General features: G+C 33.3%; 1 protein-coding gene across 2 annotated transcripts in view; it reads left to right on the forward strand.

Annotated features, from left to right (window-relative positions):
* LOC105152789 (uncharacterized) overlaps positions 1 to 20,571 on the forward strand; it is a 221,035-nt gene that overhangs the window by 146,794 nt on the left and 53,670 nt on the right. For both annotated transcript variants that reach the window (XR_015546116.1, XR_847000.2), the window contains exon 4: positions 15,670 to 15,767. The gene's annotated coding sequence lies outside the window, so the exon portion shown is untranslated. The remainder of the gene's footprint in view (positions 1 to 15,669; positions 15,768 to 20,571) is intronic.

The following is a 20,571-nucleotide window of genomic DNA, read 5'->3' on the forward strand; positions in this document are numbered from 1 at the left end:
GTTAGCTGAGTCAGGAGCTAGTCTGGGAAACTGGTCAATGTCAGTGAAACTGATAATGAAGATATAGTGAAATGTAACTTTAGAATTTCTAGAAGATTGTTTCTAACTTGTTTAGTATTTGAAACTTTCAATCTTTCTAGGTTAGTTTCTTAGTTTCGCAGCACTTGAATACTCTATCAGTAACAATATATTCGATTTATTAACTTTACATTGTCATGATGTAATGACCTAAATAGTACCATGAAAAAATTATTTAATAATATTTATACAACGCTATAACGTGATAACGCTATACTAAACCATAGTTATTATAGAACGCTGAAAGTTAAGAAGTTTTTCGAAAGATGATGACGTGTATAAAATTTTTTGACGTTAAGGAAACATCGATTCTAGATTCCAGGCAAAAAGTTAGTAGATTAAAAGTTTGTACATTTAGTTTTCTCAGCATCTTGTAAATTCCGTACGATGACCGAATTCTCGAAATAGCTTCATCCTAGGGGATGACTCGCACCGTTCGACAGTCCTAGCGCGTCTTCAAGCTTCGATGCTGCAAGTTCCAAATGGTCGTGGGCGCGAACCAAGAGAACCTGCCGCGTCTGATCGAGGTTTCAGAATGCCATGGCCAGTGTTATGGGCCGATTATTACCCAAGACCTCTCAGACGTCGCGAGCTGATGCGAGATCGCTTGGAACGTGACAGCTGCGATGACAAAAATGTTGATCTTGGATGTAAGATTAATGCCTAACGTGCCAAACGTGTGAAATGCACAATAAATGTGCAAGGTTTCTACTTTTAATACATGGGATATTTTTAGGTAACCTTTTTCTCTTATAGTAAATATTGTAATAATAATAAGAATGAAAGAAAAAAAGCTTACATCGTTAACGATGTATTGTCAAATATATATTTTTCAAAATATATTTTTTTACACATATCGATGACACGTTGTAAATCAGAATTAATAATATCATACCCGTTTTTGTAAAATAATCGTAATATATTTTTGTAGCTTACTTCTAAAAAGATTAATGTTAAAATATGAGTTAAATATATATTATTTTGTAAAGAAAAATTATAAAGGCAAAACGAATTAAAATACATCTCAACTTGTGCAAATTTTGATATCAACCCTTTGACTAAAATTGCGGTTTGAAGTAAAATCTTGTTCGCAAGGAAACGTAATTTCTGTCTCTTTGGAGTTTGAGCAAAATGTGTTAACCTAGAATTTGCGATGCGCCTTGCAAATAAAATTACAAAATATAGGTTACGTATGTGTAAGGTCATAATATTAGATTGTGCATAATGTTAAGCAGAACAAGCTTCTCATACGCTTATGATATTTTCTATGACAGGCTCAGCAAAAGAGCCGCATGTTCAGTATTGTCAATAGGGATTACATAATTGAATTATCGATGCGAATATCGAAATCAAGCTCCGATATAATATATAACAATGTCCTCCTTTCCTCTCACCCACACACACATACATATATATATATATATATATATATATATATATATATATATATATAATAAACAATACGCGCGCGACAATTACCTTTACCGCATTTTAACATTAAACAGCTACGATAATTTGAATGATAATCATGTTATCGAGGTAAACCGATATTAAGTCCCCCGGTGACATTTAATTATTACTCTTTAATTATTTATTGGATCAATTTGTACCAAATTCAAACGGAATGAATGGTGAAGTATCTAATTTTATTTCTTTTCTCACATTCATTTTATGCATGTTCTTCGAAATTTTCAAAACTTTTCGATAAACAGTTTGTAATTATTCCTCGGTTTGCAACGCTAGCAATAAGTTCCTCCTGGGGCCCGTTTTCGCCGTGCCGGACGACGGTTCTTTGGGCACGGTATGCGGGGGCCCCCGTCTGCATGCGGACCCGAATTTCGTCGTTTTTGTATCATCGCAGTCTGGCCAAGCGACTTTCTTTGCCGCGTGCCACGGATTTTCGGTAGGAGTCTTCACGGACAGCCAAGCAAGGTGGTCGCTCGTGCACACTAAATCCTGATTAGTTTAGCCAAGTGGTTTAGCCGATCTACCGCGATCCTGGGAGATCGTAAAGTCCGTCTGCAATCTTTAGTTCACTATATATGAACGTACACTTGCACGTATTATGTGATTATACCTTACAAGGAAATGCTGGCTCTCTTGCCGAATTATCCCATTTTGATCATAATGAGATGCTTTATACGATAACTTAAAATAAGAGACGCATTTATTTTCCCAGGGAATAGAAGTACGCATTATTTGTAACGTTCGTTACTTTTTATCGTTATTTGTTATAATAACGATTTGGTATAATAATGTTACGAATTTTTTAATTTGTTATTTGTAACGAATTACTTTTACTCGTTATTTATAACAAATAAAATAAGCGTCAATGCAAATTATAAGTAACGAATTATTTCTTTCAATAAATAACGGGTGACAAGTTATTTTTGAAGTGAAGTTGATTTCCTCAATCTTAGCGCAATCTTAGCGTTTAGTTAGTTATCGTTACAATCATAAAAAATTGCAACGTCATTCAAATTGTTATTGTAAAAAGTAATGTAAAATTAAAAAGTATGTAAAAATAACGTTCATTCCCTATATTTTTCATGTACTTTCTTTTTCTCTCACGGGACAACTTCTCATAATTTTAAAACTATTCCTCATTTTATAATCAAAGATATATATTGTAAAGTGAATATCAACTCTAAAAAATTTTAATGGATGATTTCTTTTACAAATTCAAGAAAACTTTATATGTCCGAAACGGTTTAGTTTCAAGGTGTTAAAATTGAAAAATTTTGTTTTCTCCAAAAATTTCGAAAACCAATCGGGTTATTTTGATGAAACTTTATATAAGTTTAAAATTTCATCAAAATAACATGAGTGGTTTTCGAAAAAATTTTCTTTAATTTTGACATTTTTGAAACTTTAGATCGTTTTGGATACGTACAGACATATGAAGTTTTCGTCTTGAATTTGTATGAAGAATATATCACCCTTTAAAATCATTTAAGATACTTTATTTTAGTATTCACCCTATATAATCAAGAAGAATTAAATGACATTAATTATCATTAATTAAGAACTACGTTGCACAGTTGGAGAGCTAATTTCAAATGCAGTAGCTCATAAAAATATATATGAGAGAGTCATATTTCAAGCCTATACTTATATATGTTATAGCTATAACATATATAAGTATAGGCTTATAAAAATTGGAAGGGTAAACGCTTTCTTCCTGGTTAATGATTTAGATGAGCTTTTCGGGTTGTCAGCGACTTTTTGTTGTCTGCTCGCCGGCAACGAATGCCCGATGCAGCAATTTTATTATAACCGCAATTAAGCCTATCTCGGTTGTTCAAGCGTTTCCACGAGATCAGGAGGGAAGTCGGCCGGCAAAAATGAATACGTCTGACGGATTTGTTTATCTTCCGGCGTGTTGTACTATTTACACGTCTGGATTTTGCATGATAGCGCATGATATATATTTTATGGCATTTGTATAACCAGTTAACATGTATTTATATAAATTTAAATTGGAAAATTTATTCGTTGCGACAAATCGCGACAAATGATGGTAATGATGCTCAACTGCAAATTTAACTTATCTCATTATCTGTAATATCGTCGATCTACTTTATTGTTACTTGACAAATAGCGATTCGTATACAGCGCAGGACGCTCAAATATTCATTTCGTAGAATTTAACGAGGTATTCAATCATTTGTTACATTATTCAAGCAATTTATTTTCCAAACGCAAACGCAAAATGTAATTACTGACATTTTTCTTTCTTCCTTTATATATTTGAATATTAACTCTTTTAAATTGTTTGAATATTTAAAGGTTATATAGATATGTAGTTATAAAACTTGTGACCAATTTTTTATCGAGCAATTTTAAAGATATAAAATATTTTTTACACGCGTACAACATAAGATTTCTAATCTACATGAAACAGTTCGAATATATTTTACTTTTTGTGTTAAAATTTTCAATTTTAGTTAGAACTAAGTTAATAAAAACTTTATATGAAGTTTGGCGTGCAACGCGACTGTTGTTGGATAAAAATTAAAAAATAAGTCCCTACAATGTGTACGCGTGCGTATGTATAATGATTAAATTTTGTAAAGAAGATTACTAATCTGTTTTTCTAACGAAAAATTAAAATCCAACAGTCTAATTTCATTTCCCTTTTTTCAAAGAAACTGAGAAAATTAGTTTTAAACGAATTTCTTTTAAAAAATGTCAAGATTAAATCATTTTAATATTTTCAACTTAAACATTATTTTTTAGGAAGATAAAAAAATTAATTATATTTATGTTGAACTGCAGTTAAATGTAAATTTCAAAATGAAGTTGGACTATCGCACCAAATTATATATACAAATTACATATACATCAGGCAATGCATAAAAAGAACAAGAAAAAAGCAGCTGCATAATGATTACACATATAGCAACACGATTATACATATAGCGTCGTCGTCGTTCTCGTCACTCTAATCATCATCATTCTTATCCTTATCGTCATGAACACAACGTCATTGTCATCATCGTCGTCATCGTTGTTGTCGCCGCCATCGACTTTCGCGTTACTACAGTCATCAGCAGTGATAATAATTACGATCCAGCAATAACGACGAGCGCAGAATGGCCGGTCACGAAACTCGCTGCATCATCCGCCATTCTCGTTGGAAAAAATTAACGACTGGCTCAAAGCCCTGGCCACCCTCGCTTCATTCGTGCCGCCACTGTCGTGCCGTCGTCCAATTTGCATTTTCGTCCCGAACAACATTCTCGTTCCGAACGTATTTCCGCGTACGTGACGTCGTATGCATAATGCCCCTATGCGGTGTTTTCATCGTTCATAGAAGGGCTCTTATATGGACTCGCGGCTTCTCGTTGTTTCACCCGTTGCACGCTCGAGTGGAAGATGCTACTGGCGCACTCGCGCGATTGCAGAAGAAGAAAAGGGTGATTACGTTCAGACGTGTCGCCATATACCTGTATGTGTGTGAAATTATCGAGTATTCCTCTGGGTTTAATTACTTTTGTCTCGCCACTGCGGTGCGATATCGTCTACGACGGCATCTTCGCCAAACTGGTTGGTACCGATGGGAACTAACGTGGCTTTTAATTCAGGTGAACCGCGTCCATATCTCCCCAAGGAATAAGAACGCGATAGTTTTTATGAAAATATATTTAAAGGAATTAGGAAGTTTATTTATTTAATTTTATTTATTTAATTTTCTTGTAAAATAAACTTAAAGGAATAGTTACTTATTTAATTTCATTGTAAAGTAAATTTATAGATTATGACATTTATAAGTTATTTATAATCACAAAAAATTTATTTATTTAATTTTATTTTGGTAAAGCCAGGTAACTTATAAAAATATTGATGTTACGCAATTATGGAATTATTCGCGAGTGTTGACAGATATTCTATATGAAGAGCATAAAGTTCACTGCGACAACAAGCGCCAACGTAGAAGCCGCTTCAGCAGAAGTTATGATTGCTACGAAACGTTAATTTTCGTCGCGGCGGGGGCGAGCGAAAATTTACGCGGCCGTTCGCGTAACATGCGCGTGGATATCAAAATGACAAATTGCGTGTATCATGACGGCGGGCCAAATATTTTCGTGGACACGACGAATAAACCAAACGAAAAGAAGAGAACAGATAAATTCGCGCGGTTTTTCCATTCATGATAAAAATAGCCGCGAGAGACAGAAGGTGACAAAGATACGCGCCGAAAATCGTGTCGTAAACCGGCGCGACGTGGATCGTGATTAAATTAATTCAACCACTTTAAATCTTCAAACGTAATAAACCGAGTTATAGCTCGTTTCGACAATCGTATGAAGTGGATGGCGGGCGTCGCGACACGAATGGAGACACATAATTTTCCCTTCTGCGTGATTCGTCGCAGGAAAGATTGGAAATCGCGATCGAGGCGTAATTCAGTAAGAATGACTTTTCTGAAAAAAATAATTAAATTAACAAAGCGGTAACTAAGGAACACAAAAGAATTCTACCGGCTCGTAGAAGCGGAAGAATCACTTGCCTTTTCAGCGTTGCCGTCGCTCGCCGCGCGAGCACGTGCTCGGCAAAGTTTGAACACTCATCCTTTATTCGTGATAAGGCGCGTTGGTTGCGCCGTCGGTTGGTTGGGCCGTCTCTCGCACTTAGCTTCGTTCACGAGATGCTCCGAGCCGCCCTCGAGCCACAGCATGCCTCCTCACAAAGTAAACTCTCGTTATATTATCAGGCACGAAGCTGGAACGAAGAACTTCGTACTTTGCCGAGGCGCGCCTAGTACGTCTTCTCGATTACACGGTTCTCTCAGCAAGAAATATCGGCGCTTCGTTTGAGGGGAGAATAATGAAAAATACGATGCGCGAGTTATCGCGGGTCAATCGAGGAGTAACTTTCAGTAACTGCCTAAGTTCTTCGTGCTGTGTTCCGTGAATTACACGTGCCAGAGAACATTTCGCGCTCAATCTCGTTAGAGACGTTGGAGTTCGTCAATTCGCGTTTTAATTTCACGATGCCGTTACTCTGAATTACTTTGAGTTAATCTCAAATAAACTTTATTTAAAGAAGAAGATTTATCAAAGATAAAGAAAAAAAAATGCTATGGTATTTTTCAAATAAAAAGAGCTAAACTTAAATCAAGTAAATTTATTTTAAGGTGTGGTATTTTCTTTGATTGTAGAAATTAAAATGATATAAAATTATATATAATAACTATGTAAATTGTTTAGATAAACCAGAAGTAAAAAAACTTGTTGCATTTTTAAATTTAACGAAGCCAATCGAAGAATTTAATACTCCATCTCATTTAAAAAAAATTAATTTAAAATTGAGAAATTAGTTTAAATTTAATTTATTGTGCATAATTAATGTATAAAATTTAATAGTGTTGTAAATTATACTAATTTAATTTTCATTAAAATATTTAGTTGCGTTTGATATTAAAATATAATAAATTTATGCTGGTAAAACCTTAAATATATTGAATTCCCTAAATATAATAGTCTTCATTAAATTTTTGTTAGCAAAGATTATTTCATAATTGCTTGCGAAATTCATAGATAAAATAGGATGTAATAGAATATCTTATACCATTATATCTACGCTGAGTGATAGTTTCAATTTTGACAACATATAACAATATTACGTTGATGTTACTCTGAGCGTGAATTTCGCAAAGATGCGCGCGGTGAATTAACATTAAGACCTAATTTAATTAAACTGTGCCGCAAACTCGGCGTGAGAGTAGCTATTCGCTAAATAAGAGACGAGCTTCGTCCTCGATAGTGGTTCGTGATCCCGTTACGTTCCCTCATAGTTCTCTCAAGAACATTTCTGTAAGGAATCAATATGACTGTATGAATGCGCAAACGGTAAGCTAATTTACTTCGCATATTTAGCCACAGCGTATTGTTGAATAAATATAGATCGCTAATATGATCAGCTCCACGTATAAGATAATCTCTACGTATTACTTTATATCTCTGCCTGTTCTGTATTCGACTTTCATGTTACTTATCGAATTTGATTCCGATAAGTTTTTGAATTAATCTTGTAGAAAATCTTTATTTTTCTATATGACATTCTATTAAATTCACAATTCAAATTACACTCAATTTAAGTTATTTTTAATTATTTCTATAGCTATATATAGCTATATATAGCTTAATTATTTCTTATTGCTATTGCTCCTTGACACGTTAATTAACTAAAACAATGGAGTTAAACAATTTGATTTAAGAAATGTATTAAAGATTCAAATTTAATTTTTTATTTACGAATATATACAATAAAATGTGGATATTGTTTAACTTTGAAACTAAACAATTTAACAATAGAAATGGATTGATTTACGTTTTGACACATGGAAGTTAAAAATAACAAAATGTTATTTAATTCAAAAGATTGGATTATTACTGTTTCTTTGACATCTATAATATAATGCAGAAATAGAAATAAAAATAGTAGGAGAAATCCGGTTAACTATGAATATTCGACAATTTTGAGCCGATATTTTTCGATTTTATATTTAAGTACGATTTTATTTTAAATACAATCTCAAAATATGTTATACGATTAATTATTTACTAGATAGTCTTAAAACAGCCTATGGTCAAACTTAAAACATCTTATAAGATCGAATTATAAATAGAATTATTGCAAAATCTATCGATCAATTTATTTTCTGAATTAAAAAAAAAATCCAATTTAGTTCGCCTAATATTTCAAGTACATTAAAATATTCTTTATCATTTTAAGTTAAGCTATTTTTTTTTAATCTCTCTGTCCGCTTGATTCGTAGAGCAGCACGAACCCTTTCGGAAAGATTCGGGGGTGAAAGCGGGTAACAAAAAGGAGGAAGCACATCGGCGAAGCTGATTCATCGCTTTTACGCGGCGGCGAACGAGGGGAAGATAACTCGTTTGTCCCTGGGTTCCGTATCCGATGGGTTTGGCTTCTTATCGGACAATTCGAATGAACTTTCTCTTCAGATCAGAGAGAGGGGCGGAAGTTTGTTTCGCTATTTGCCGCCGCAGCGGCGGCGACTCGCCTCAGCAGGAGGACAGAACGGCTGGGGGAGGAAATTATTTGGAGGAAGTTCCTTGATATCGGAATTTGTGGGGTCGAAGGAATGCCGCGAGACTTTCTCTTGGCTTTTTACACGAACGCCTGTCGTCGTCGTCGTCGTCGTCGTCGTCGTCGGTGGCGACGGCGGCGGCGACGGCGACGGCGGCGGCAGACGATGGTGCGGTAAAGCGGGTTTTCGTTAAGAAACTTCGACCCTTCCACGAATCTTTGTAACGTAGTTTAGCTCCCGGCAAAATGGCCAGATAACGAGTGGACTCTTTCGGAAATCTGGTGCGACAGCGATTACCGTGCGCAGTAATCATCGATTTCTTCGTTCTCTCTCTCTCTCTCTCTCTCTCTCTCTTTCTCTCGCGCGCGAGATTTTATCTGGACCGAACCGATAAAGATGCTCCACAGGGATAGCGCATATAAATTCAAACGATTCCCAGTGCGCACTCTTAATTGTTGGAAATTATTGGAACAGAGATATGTCTAAAAGATTTACGTAGATGAAACATTTTCATTGAGAAGAATGTTATTGCAAATAGTTGATTCTTTTAAGTAAGTGACAATATCAGTATCTTTAATAAAATCCCGTATCTTTAAATTAATCTATTTTTCTATTAAAGCAGAAAATAGTTGCTATCAGTTTTGTTACGGAAAAACTTAAAAGCGAGCGCTTTATGATTAATAAAATCTGATTCTTAGAATTGTTAGATCTACTGTTTCACTACTGAGTTTTTCACAGCTTTGTATCGTTCGTAAAAAAAACGATAGCGAAATAACTGAGTAATATCGGCTATTCGCCATTGGAACGGCCGAAGCAAGAAACATGATTAAACAACCGCTGTTAATTCGACATTTCTGAGATGCATTAACGTTTGATGAAAGATTCAACTGTCTTAATGAGATGCGAGCGCACAAAATTCGTGCACTGGTCAATGAATATTTGATATAGACCATTTCACAGATTCTCTCTCCTTCTCTCTCTCTCTCTCTCTCTCTCTCTCTCTCTCTCTCTATTTATTTGTCGTACAACATGAATTCTGAAATGTATTCTCCGATTCAAGATATCTAAAATGTTGATATAAATCATGAATAAATATTTTGACATTGTAACTTTATTATTGTGATTATAATATATTCTTTATAAATATATAAATTCGTAAGAGAACTTCAGTATCGTTTATTCTTATAATTTATTTATTCTTACATTTATAATTTGACTAATTTTATTTTAAATGAAAATAATTTTTTTTATTTAAGATAATTAGATAATGATATTTAAGATCAATGGAAACAATAAAAATAAATAAAAGACTTTGATAAAAAATTTTGATATAAAATGTATCTCAATATATTCAACATTAACTTTACATGAGATGTTCCAAAAAATTAAAAGATAGTTTTTTTTTTAGAAAGAACTAAAAAGATAACATTATTTGCTGTAATATTTTAATATTAACAATAGTAATAATTATGCTATGAAGTAAAATTTACTTGCACTCCAGAAAAAAATGATTTTTTATTTTTAGACACTTGTATATTAATGTAATATCCTTGAAAAAAATTATTAATATCTTGGTATTCTCATTGGAAGCAATTTTAATTTAAACAATTTTATTTTAAAATGAATTAAAACTTTTCCCTATACTCAATTTGATAAAAAAATTTTAATAAAAAAGTGAGTTAAAAATTATGGGTGTAATGAAATAAATTTAAATGTTATTAAATAATGTTTTATTAAAATTATAAGATCAAAATCTTGGAAAATTCTATGCATTTATAAAATTCTGTATATTTAACGAATAGTGTCTTCCGATTTATTTATAAAAGATTGTGGTTTAACAGATAACTGCGCGGATAACTAATTTGTTATCCCGCTTTTGTCGGATCAGGTTTTACAAATCGAGGATATAAATCGCCTCGCTCGTAGCTTCGTACGTTGATATAAAGCAAGCATTTTCTGCAGACAACACGAGATTTCTGTAACTGTGTTATTCGACTTCATCGACTTGCAATATTGTCAGTCGTATTTCTTCTTGCCTTTTTTTCGCTCTCTTTCCGTCATTCTCACACTTCCGTTATATGCGATATCGCTTTATTGGCTTATACTAATAGATTTATAGCTTCTCGTGGGAATTCTGAGGGAGAAAAAGCAGACAAACAAACGAAGAGAGAGGAGAGGGGGAGAGAGAAAGCACCTGTATAATTAATTAAGTACCTATATAATTAATACGCATGAAGCACAGTAATATTTGTAAATTATCTCACCTGTTAAAAATTCTTAACATTCTTATAATATTATGCGACCAAATGTTTGTGCTACACAGTTATATGTAGATTACACTAATTTTGTTAATTACATTTAATTACACGTCCCTTTGTTTTTAAAAACCACATAAATCTTCGACAAAACATGGTCAATATAATTATAAAAATGGACACTCTTTTGACCATTTTTGAGATGAAATCTTTTCTAAAATGATGCATTTGTATGCCAACCAACGCCGGTAGGTAAATTTAGCGAGGAAATCCTTTTTTCCCGCGAAATTAAATGCATTTTCGGTTTTCTCTTTCGAGACTTTGAGACGATTATTTCTCAGAGTGATTCTTCTATGTGTCACGAACAGAAGAATAGAATCACGGCGCCGATTTCACCTCCGGCAGTTTTCCCTCCGTATGGCGTCTCGTCTCCATGCCTTCCTGAGTATCACCGATGAAATCCACAGTCTTTCCGCGAACGCGCGTTTATCTATTCGCGACGCGTTCAACCTTCGATCCCCTAAAACGCGATCTATACGGCATGAAGAAGCAACGATTGGCCTCCACCACCGACCTCCGTGATAGGATTGACTGCAGTCGGTGGATTTTCCGCGCGACGCGGTATCGACGTTCCGGGGGATTTCACACGAATCCGACAATGGGAACCGCGACCGCGCGAGGATACGACTTTCCTACGACTCGGTGAAATAAATTGAAATCCCGGGGGTGACTGCGGCGGCTGCGATCTCGTAATTTGCGGCGCGAAAGAAACCTCCGTAGAGACGACGTTTTAACGTCATTCGCGTGTGCGGCGTTGTTCCTTTCGTCCGAAACTATGAAAAATCCCAGCGATGTCTACCGCCGACGATAAGGTTAATAAATTACCATACATCCGTCTTTAGCTCTTCTATCCGAGTTTGCAACCGCGTCGCGAGCGTCGTCCATTACGACGCACCGAGTGAAATATTACGACGTAATTCGGTCGAGTGTCACTGGAGCAGGTACACCAGTATAAATGACTGCTGAATCTGTGCTTATTTCTCTGCAGACGTGAGGTTTAAAGTAACATTTTTCTAAAAGAAAAGTACAAAGTCTCCCTTTATTAAATATATATTATTTCTTTTTATATCTTTAATATTTTCTCTCTATTAATTTTTCAAATTGTATATTTTTGTGATACTATAATAATACTTAAATACTTTTCAAATTTTAATTATTATTTAATAAGAAATACGTTATAAAACGAACTTTTATTTAGGACAAGGATTTAATTCTTTTATAATATTCTTAAGTTCTGTTTTAATAGAATGATCTTAATTTTATAATTTATCGTTTGAATTATTATTCTAGACCATAAATGATATTGATGTATAAAATTAGTTCTTATTATTTTAATTTCTTTTTAATTTTACTTATATAAAATTAAAAACAAACTGGTATACATAAGAAAAGAAGTTAAATAATTGAAAGAGTTTAATAATTGTTTAAAACTGAATTCACATTCAAATTAATCGTTTTTAAGATCGATACCGTTACATTGTAGTTTTTCTGCTTCTTGCAAAATTTTAAAGATTAGAGACATTTTCTTTGGCGAAATCTCCGTTGAGGACTCGACCGTGACAAATCGTGAGGCACAATCGAACGAGCGACTGGCGACGCGTTGCGTCGCGACGCTTTCGAAAGTGGAAGTTCGCAAATTCAATTTCCTGATTCCACGCGGCGACGCATATTCCGCCGTCTTCGCCAAAGTACGCGAAGCGTGTAAAACCGACAAGCTGCTAAGGAGTTCTCGCCCAAGCAACCGCTTTTCGACGGAGTTTCCTCTTGTTGTGAAAAAGGTACGACAGAAAGTTTCACGTGCGCGTCAAATGTTTCACGCTTGCCATGCCACGCATTCGAATCTTCTTCGTGGATCCCACAAATACTTACGAAACACGATTAGGATAAACCGATGGAGACGAATCCGCGAGGAAACTAACTGCTAAAGCAACTTGGAGAAGATTGAGAAGTGACAGAATGCTTAAACGCTTCGTTAATATATTCGTTGGAGTGTACTCACGTTTATCATATTTTAGCAAAGAAAGTGAAAAAAATGAAAGTGAAGAGTATAAAAGACAATATATATTACAATATACATATATTACTTATTAAAAGAAAATAATTACTTACAAAGAAGAAAACATTTAATAATGATTTAATAATGATTATTTTGTTATATTTAATGATATGATAATTTAATCTCCACGTTGATATTTCAAAAATTATTAAAGTTAGACAAAAATAAAAAATGCTTATCAATAAATCTCTTTTCTTTATTAAAAATGCTCCTTCAAAAGAATTACTTTGAGATTTTTAGTATGATGGAACCGTATACTTATGTCTTGTGAAATTTTCATGGAGAAAAGGGTAGGCGAATTTTATGATGAGTACGGTTTCATCACACTAAAAATTTTAATCCTATTTAATTTTTGTTTAATTTTTAACAATTCCCGAGATATCGACGTGGACAGATTGATCAAAGAAATCGCGCGGTACTGCTTCTAAATAATTTTCCAAAATTCATTACAGTAATAACCAAGATAGAGTGTTAATGTCATAGGCATTTATCTCATCCTCTCGGAATTTATCGAATTTTATCGGGAATTTTTATTTAAGAAATCTAATTTATACCCCTGCCTTCTTTAAAATTTTGTAGGAAATGAGTACTGTTCTATCATAAAAAAGTTCTATCATAAAAAGTCATCTCAAAGTAATCTCAATAAAGGATTGTTTTAATTTTTCGTTTAACTTTAGTCATTTTTGAGATATCAACATGGACGAATTAAATCGAATACCCTACATATAGCAAAAAATATTTTATATTTTTCTGAAAAACACTTTCCACAAATGTTTTATTAATATTTGCCCTACGCAAGGAAAGCTATACATATTATTATTAAAATAATAGCTTATACTATCTTATAAATAAAATATGATAAAATTAAATAAAAAATGCGTATAATATATATATATATATATTTTTTTTTCCCTGTTAGCATCAAAGAAATTAAATTCGTCGAAATCAGTTTCGACGTTGTTTGAGATCCGATATTATTTCGAGCGATCGCATCGCATCAGAGCGAACCTCTGCGTGAGAGAGTCGCGAGAGAGCCGCGCTCGGACGAACTCCTTTTGTTTTTCTACGGACAACTCGCGCGCGATGCATTTGGTAGCTGATTCAACCATATAAAGCGACAAATATCCTTTTATGGCGGCCATTGCCATCCTGGGATGCCGGGAGAGTCCGGTATCTTATGCCAGAACTTTCCTAGTAGCGGACGAAGATGTTCCTCCTTCGGCACAAGCGTTTGATTAAAATCCTTAATGATTTCTCGCTTGGTCACGACGAAAACCAATAATCCTTTTCACGACGTGTTCCTTTTATCTTCTCTTATTTTTAACACATTTCGTGTGCATCTCAGAAATAACGTTTGCTACCAAATTAAGTCGCAAGAAGTTTTAATGCCATACATGATCAGTATACAGGGTGACAAAAATTTACTCACAAAGTTTTATGTTTATTAAATCATTAGTAACTCGAAAATACAAACTCTGGAACGTTAATTATAAAGTACCTTTTTATTAATCTTATATTAAATATAAAAAATATTCAAAATGACCATCTTTAGCTTTCATATAAGTTGTAAGGCGTTTTAATGATGCATCAATAATGGTCGCCCATCTTTTTCATGAATAAATTCTATCAAATAATCAATAGAGCGGTCTTTACCGCTCCAATCGTTGAAATTCTTTTGGTGCAAGTCTTTTTGATATTTAATAAGATGTAATTAACAGAATTTCGATTTTTTTGTATATATTATTACCCAGTTAACAAATGGATATTATTTATAATTTAAAATGATATCTTTAATGTAATTTTGGTGACAAATATGTAAGCTTAGTATCTGAGTAATTATTTTATAAACATTCAAAACTTTGCAACCATTTTTTTGTCATCTTATAAACATCTATAATTATCATATATAATTTACTCGTTTTTCACACAATTTATACTTATAAATTTTTGAACATTTTATTATTGTATTTGTACGGATATAATTTTTCGAAATTTATTAAAATAAAAATTACATAAGAACTATATAAGAACATCTTCGAAAATTAATAATTCCTAAAAATAAGATAAAATAAAAAATTATAGAATAGGCAAACGCAACAAGTATATAATTGAGATAACACGTGCATTAAAATATACTTCTCTATTTCCGATACCTAATCAAAGAACAAAAACGATCTTTGAATCATTTATTCAATTCGACACGATCGTTATACTGCTGAGTTTCATTTTGTTTCTCATAAATCTCCAATGAAGAGTTTGACTCTCATTAAAGGTTTCTAGAAGAAATATATTCTTCAACAAGTCAACTTGATGGACAAATGGAACTTACTAACGACTTTCATTCTCCTAACTTCTCTGTTTTATACACGAAAAAAATCTGGTATTATTTTATATATTGTACAAGCAATGTATATTTCTACATTGTTTACAGCATGATAATTTATTGTAGTTATTCGATTTACAATATTTTATAAACTTTTATATATCATTCCCTGAATATTTCCATTTTCTCACGACAAATTAAGAACTGGGTGAGCAGTTCAATCGTTCAATCAGATTTTGTTTCCAATTATCTTGCATATATAGAGACATGTATTATACACAGTCTGTAGAAATGTATCTCCAAAAACAGTAAAATGTAATTATGTATATTTTTTCAGGTAAACTTCGGGGAAAAAATTCCGAATGTTGGAGATCGTTCGCGGATTCCCGAATACTCTGCGCTTGTAAAACGGCGAAAGGATATCACTCCAAGCAGGTAAGCCCTCGCACAAACAGCTATTATTTTCTCTCGCTCGCGCCTGCAATCCAGTTCGGTATGTCTTTCTTTGTTCATCAGACGTGCGGATCTCTTTCTTCCACGCAATGTACACGCACTCTGCACGCACTCGCGCGCGTGTCGGACGGACGTTCCTCGCGTGCAGCTGCCACTTGAAGCGTGTACGACACGTTAATCGTACCTGTTACGCCCGACGCGCGTCTACGGCGATATCATCAATAAACGTAGTGAACTGTCGCGTTAGATTAGCTTTCCAGAAATATTTAAGAATTAATGTAGTAGATTCTCGATTTTTTATCGTGTCATCTCGACTGCCATATTCAATGACGATTATATCTGTATATATTGATTAAATTTTTCATAAGAATTCTTCAGAAGGTGTTTGAAAATTCTGAAAACATCTCAAAGTAACTTTCTTATTACTATGTAAACTCTATTTGCTTTTTTAGATTATTACATAATATATAAATAATAGTACAATCTTATATAATTACATATTAATTACTACATTATATATTATTATAATAGTACAAAATGAAAACAAAAATTAATTTTATTGATGGATACGCGTGTACATTATAATTTTCTGCTGTTACACTTAAAATAAAAAAATAAATTTAACATATTAGATAAAAAATAATTATATATATATATATAAAATTATTTTATATATATATATATACATATAATGTAAAATGAATATAAAATATATCCGAATCAATCTTTTAAAAATAAAAAGTATTTACCTGATTACTTGAACATAAATAATAAATTATTTGCGTTTGCGCACGCTAGTGTCGATAATATATTTTATTAATCAGGGGTTTAATGGGTACATTTCGTGCGAAAAGTGCAAGTCTGAGATTTTATAAACTTTCAAACATCTTAATTCGTGTGCAGATAAGGGATTCGACAGAATGACGCGAACGGAGAAACTCGAAGGGCGAGAGTATTTTCCCCCGTGATTGGGGAAGGAATCAAAGGAACGCAACGGCCGGGCCGGTCGGCGCGATCGACGAAATTAAAACGACTCTTTTTTGTCTCATGCGATATCAACGTTAATTCGCGTACATGCGGTATCTCTGCCGATATATTATCTCAACGACGTGTGCGTGATACTTATTTCGATAACCACCGCGGCGCGACATTGTATTTTATATCGAATAATCAAGCCGGGGGTACCACTTTGCTTGGTATAATTATCGCTGTCCAAAACGAAATGCAAATAATCCCTCTCTCCTGTCCTGTGGTCTTGGTATTTCAGTGCGAGCATACCACGCGGCGATATTATCTTAAACGTTGTAATATATTTAATGACGTAAGAAACGGGTTCAAATGTGCGCGTTACGTCGCGCAACACCGCTATCGTCTTAACATCCACCAAGTCGAATACTTACGAGCTCCATCACTGTCGGACCAGTGAGAGCCTTGCCAGGAGATCGTAGAGAAAAAGAGAGAAAGAGAGAGAGAGAGAGAGAGAGAGAGAGAGAGAGAGAGAGGAAGAGAAGAAGGAAAGAAGAAAGGGTGATTGAGGGAGAATGAGAAAGAAGCCAAGCAACTGGGCAGAGATAGTTTATGTCTCGGTTTATGTCGTTATCCAGACCAGACTGGTCCCCGTCGCACGCGTGTAAAATCAGTATCGGTTCGAACTCATGAGGTTGATGATCGTCAACTAAACAGAGTCGAGATGAATCTTTAAAAAGAATTTTTAGAAATGTTAAAATCGAAAATACAATAATAATCGAATAATGTAAAAACAATCGAATAATATAAAAAAATGTTATATAGTAAAAGTTGCTATAAAAAAAATTAAAAGAAAGTTTTATTGCAAGATTGATGAAATATCTTTTTAGATGTGAAAATGGAACGTAGAAAGATAACACTGTTAATATCGTGTAAAGAATTATGCATAAATAATACCAAATCACACAAGTGTCTTCTAGAAAATCTCCAACCTAAAATAATTCTAATTTAAAATATTTATTTGCATGAATTGAATTTCTCATGATTATATTTATATAATATCGTACATCTCTTTTTTTTCTCTAATCTCGTTTGATTTTATTTCATTATTTTTATTTATTATTATATCTCTGTATTATTTCATTTTTTTCTTTAATTTTTTTAAAATTTTTATTTTTGTATACTATATATATATATATATATATTTTTTTTTTTTTATTTGAATTCTCTAGGAACACTATTGCTTATTATAAAAAATATTGTATAATTATAATGTATATTAGCATTTAAAAAAAAAGATTTCATCCCAGAAAGTACAATAAATAATGATTTATCTATTTATCTCCATTTCTTGGTATGAAACGATACGTTATTGGATTACACAGGATAGCTACTGAGTCAGAGAACTAAACGGATCGTAAAGTTGTACCTTTGACGGATCACGCGCGTGACTATATCGCGATTATTTGCACCGATGAAGAGCATAAACGGATATGACAGTTAAGGAACGATTGGATCTCTCGTTCGTGAATATTCGATCGAGCGGATCTTCACAGAACACAATTGTAAACACATACGATGCGGCCGAACATCTCCAGCATTGGGATGTTGGGACGTTGGGTGGATAACGGGAGGTGAGCTAAGTGATTGAAGGCTCAAAGGGAGATAACCAGTTATCGAAGCGATATTGCAACGTATCGATCGATAATAGAGAGAGAGAGAGAGAGAGAGGGAAGATCTCCCTCGATGTCGTGGATAACCACAAAGCGCTATAATTGTCCGAGCAATCTCTCAATGGGTGATGAGGGAGGATTAAAGGAGGGCAGGTGATCGGGAAAGATGCGCGTAACACAATCCGAAAGCTGCGATCAGGCGGGGCTAAAACCTTTGAAAAATAGGGCAATCAATTTATTCTGTTATGTTTTTTATTAATTGAGAAGTTATATATATTTAAAGTTTCAAGGAACCCAAGTTAAATCCAAACACGTGAAATACAAGCTTATGAACGTATCGAGCAGGTAGAATTTCTCGTGTCGGTTTATCGTTTTGATCGCGAACACGTAACTTATCGCGAGACATCGGAGCTGCCGCGAGCGAAGAATTATCCGTTGGAGAAACGGAACCGAGGCCGAGCTGACGTTTTAACAGGAAGTCAGATTAGAAGCACGTGTCCTCGCGCGGTGGAATCCGCGCTCACGTTGCTGGTAATATTTAGCGTAGGAATGCGGTTCGCAGTTCGCATCGGTTACCCGTTACCGGTTACCATTGCTATCCATAGTGAACACATGCTTGCGGTTAGGTTCACGGATATCTTATCAAGGACATAAGAATACCTGGACATGCACCTATCTGTCCTCATTCACTTTTACTCGCGTATATAAATCGGAAAAGGATGAGCAATCCTGACGCGCGAAATAAATTGCCAGAATTAAATGATACGCAATTATTGCCCCGATCGCTTTAAATAAGAAAATCCGATTTTATCTGTGATTAAAATTTTGCCCGATGTAACTAAATGTTTGTCGAGAATAAATAGATTGAAGGAGAAATTACGATTGAACATTAAATTGATATTTTTGTATTTAATAATTTATAATATAATGAGTATGAAACATTCAAATATAAAGTATCTCTACTCTATTCATATTCCTATATGACTTACCTAGACTTGGCGATTTTTTCAATTTTTTTGCTGAATCCAAAATTGAAAATTTATTAGAGTCAAAAGAGAAATCATTTCTGAATATAAAAAAAATATATTTTTAAATATTTACATGTGCAGAAAATTAAAAAAAAAAGTTGTAATATGGCCTGTATATTTTGCTTTTTTTTTTATAAAAAAAATATTACAGAAAATAAGTTGGTCCATTGTTCCTTTTCTAAGAGAGTTGTAAAATTATTAACATATTGACATGTTTATTGAATATGTAAAGTTCACTTTGGACGATCTATAATTCATGACCAAATTTAGAACAGAATTTTATTATATTTATAATATTTCTTATAATTTTTGCCGTATACAGTGCACTTAAGAATATACAAAGAACTATTTTATTGAACAATTGACTTATCTACTTAATTTATTTAGCCTCATAATGTGTTTTAGCAGGTGAATTAAAATCAATAGTCTAAAATAGCAAAAGACGTTACAATCGATGTGTGTTTACTCTTAGAATATTTATAGTAACCATATTGGTTTTATCATACAAAGAATTTTCTCTTTTTAGTTATAAACAAAATATTATGATGAAAATATAATAAATTAATGAAATATTACGACTACGTTCTGCATTTTGCTTTACTGATAATAACAGTGAATGTACAAGTTGAGCAATAAACTGATGCACTCAAATCAGACGAACAGCTTGTCTTATTAGCGCTATTTGTTGAACACGCTACTTACAAAACAAATAGATCGTATTAAGTGGAATGCCAATACGAATCTCCGCTATTATTGGTGCAAATAAATAATATTATTTATAAGACACTATTGGAATTTATCAATAAAGTTAACTGTAATTACATATACAGTTCACTTTATTGACAAGTGCATTCTAATTGTGTTTGCGAATTCATCTTATGAATATATTATTATCATCTTATGAATATATTATTTGTGCATCAACCAAAAGCAGAAACTCATATTAATATTTTACTTATATTTGATTTATTCTGCCACAAAACTATTTTTATTTTTATATTAATAAAATATTTAATCTTCTTAACAGTTTTATGATTATTATTCATTGTGATATTAAAGAATAAAAATAGTCATTTACTTTGTTATCGCCTTGTACTTTTAAACAGAGTTAGCAAAAAT

The sequence above is a fragment of the Acromyrmex echinatior genome, chromosome 9 (assembly GCF_024713525.1).
Source record: "Acromyrmex echinatior isolate Ae372 chromosome 9, ASM2471352v2, whole genome shotgun sequence".
NCBI lineage: Eukaryota > Metazoa > Arthropoda > Insecta > Hymenoptera > Formicidae > Acromyrmex > Acromyrmex echinatior.